Genomic DNA, 2,949 nt, shown 5'->3' on the forward strand with positions numbered 1-2,949 from the left:
GACGTGGGGAGCGATGGAGGCCTCCTGTTTCCACAAGGCGAGGGGCACAGTGGCGTACTCGGCCTTCCCAGGTGGACCGGTAACTAAAGCTGTCAATTGAATGGTCCATTGGTATCCTTCTGAGGGGCGAAAAAATCTTCCAAATCCTTGTTGCACCCGCTTTTATCATAGGCCAGGTTAAGATGCTCTGGAGAGTCATCCAAGTCTAGGGGGACACGTGGGGCAAATGACTGGCCGCGCGGGGCATAGGGTGGTCCATCCGGGATCCATCAAGGTGTCCACCCGGGCCGGTAAAATTGTGGTTCCATTTGATACCCTGCAGGATCCGGTACACTGCCCATCTTCAGAACATACTCAATTTTTACTTTTGTCTGTACATCCTTACCCTCAGTGCCATGTGTATCTTTCCATAAAACTTTAATGGTTCGTTTTAGGACATCTGGGGTATAAGCTCTCCATTCCAGGCTGTTGGCCTTTACAAGAGATACTACCGATGCAGGCGCGCAATGTAGGAGTATAGAATTGAATTGTGGGGACGCCAAGTTGTCTCTGTATGCCTTATCTCCCGAGTGGAGATCGAAGATTTCACTAAACCTGTCCAGGAAATCCTCCACTGCCTCATTTCTTTTTGGTTTGGTGTCTAGGATTTTATTCATATCAATGGGTTTTCTGAGGACCCCATGACAGGCGTTAATGATGGCATCTTCTCTTATGTTTGGGGCATTACCGACAGCATTTGCCACATCCGCATGATCCTGATGCCCCCTATTATCTCGACAAACTTCAGCCATTCCTTTCGATTCAGGACCTGTCTGACCAGGAACCATAAATCTCTGCTATCACCCTGATACACCGATATTGTAGTACGTAGCCAGTCGCAGAATGCCTGGGAGGATGTCTTTCTGTCCGGAACACCATTAAGGAGGGAAACAATTTCACGAGGTTTCCAAGGAATGTACACTTCTATGGTATTGGGTGCTGCTGCACCTCCACTGGGCGGAACTACCCCGGCTCTTGGATTGGGCACATGACGTACAGGGAGTTGCCGATTAGTATTTTGCTCATCACCAGACCCAGACGAGTTCGTGTCCGTATCCCCCTTATGAGAGTGGCTCCCTGATCTGGGATGTACCGATCGTTTAGCCTGGACGTGCTGCGGGAGTGCGGTGTTCAAATATGCGGTCGTATTCAGATGATCTTTACTCCTTGTCCCCTCACATGGTCCTCGGTGAAAAGTCACCGCATCTGTATAACCAGGTGGAGGGGCGATCAGCGGTAGGGTATATGGCTGCGGGAGTAGGGGGTGCACTGGGGCTCTGAGCCAGGGCCTGAGTTCCTGATAGGAAGCCTCTACTCAGGCTGGGATCGGGAAGCCCGCCACCGGTTGGGGGTCTCAAAACCGGAAGGGGCGTTTAGCTACTAAGCGTGAGATACAATAGACCCTCGTCCCATATGGAGTCGTCATCCCCCCCAAACATATGCCAGCCATTGAATTGCGCAATTCTTTTGATTGAACATCTTTAGTTTGTTTAGTTACGGTCGCCCGCTTCCGTTTTTCTTCTCCCAGTTTTAGGGCTTCCTTCGTCTGCCAATTTATTGCCCAATTTTACGGCGTTGTCCTGCCAACTAGATAAAATCTCCTTATCCATCTTTTCTTGGCAAACTTCCGCCACTTCTGGATCAGAAGTTTTGCTTCCTGACTGCGGTTTCGGGTCCAGATAAGCTCCTGGGCTTTTTTGACAGTCTCCAGGTCATTTGACCCCCACAATGGCCACACAGTAGGTCCTGACTATTGACTATTGACTAGTTTCATGTTGAGGGCCCCCGATAATAGTCGGAATTGTTTAGCATTTTCCGGGAGCTTATCACATAAAAGGTTAAGAGGGGACCTGTCGTCCGAGGTGGTGTCTATTACGTTCCCCATTTGTATTTTATATATGTTTGTGTTTTTCTTATCAACAAAAAAGTTGTACATTCCCTGAGTTTTCTCTCGTGCCTTGGCAGCCCACTTCAGGGTCCTGACCTTCGCGTGGGGGATTTCCCCTCTTAACAACCGGTCTAAGGCTAGGTGTTAGGCAGAGAAATACTCCCTTGTCCGATATACAACTCTTTAACTTTAACTCTTTACATGCAACACACTTATGCTCTATAATTCACCCGAGGATCATTATTGGTTGAGTCTTATTATACCTTTGTTCTATGTCCCCTAGTGAGACACGGTTCGTCTTATTAGTTGCTAACGCGTTAGAGCTTTTAAATCTTTAGAGGATTGAAACCTCAGGGCCTTTAACCCTCGTTTATCATTTAGACTCAACGATCCTTCCTAAAAACCCTTACACATCTGTCGTCCAACTGACCCCCGAGATTCCGTCACGCAGATTAACACATCAGCGGTGATCGGTGGGTCATAGAGGAGTCACAAAGACGGGGAAAATAGAGTGGCCAAATAAGATACTCACTCTACTGGCCAATTCCACCATTCTTCGATCCTCGTGCCCTCAAGTCTCAGCCGCTATGTATCGATCTTTGTTGTGGAATCCCACCGCTGCCACCAAAATGTCGAGTTCGCGTTTGCGGTCAGTTGGTTGACAATGATCAGAGACGGCACAGACTTTACGTGTTAGTTTATTAGAGATCTGTAGACAGGTTTCTAAAAGTGGAAACGTGTCTCACCAGCCCCTAGAATTAAGCCCCCTTTATTCCCCAAAACCGCAGAATTCACAGTTATTTACAAGTATCACAAACAATCAATATTGGAATTAAGTCAGTTTTCCCTTATACGGCCGAGTGTTGGAACAAAGTCAGTTTTCCCTTATAAGGTCCTAACATGCTATTGTTCAAGGTTTAGTCGGCGTCTGTTTACTGTTTGTGTTCTTTATACATTGTGTTTTTCTCCTCTGAAGACGAGCTGGAACATTCTGCGGTTTGGGCTACTGATTACTACTAGCT

This window comes from Rhinoraja longicauda, chromosome 35 (assembly GCF_053455715.1).
Source record: "Rhinoraja longicauda isolate Sanriku21f chromosome 35, sRhiLon1.1, whole genome shotgun sequence".
In the NCBI taxonomy this organism is placed as follows: domain Eukaryota; kingdom Metazoa; phylum Chordata; class Chondrichthyes; order Rajiformes; family Arhynchobatidae; genus Rhinoraja; species Rhinoraja longicauda.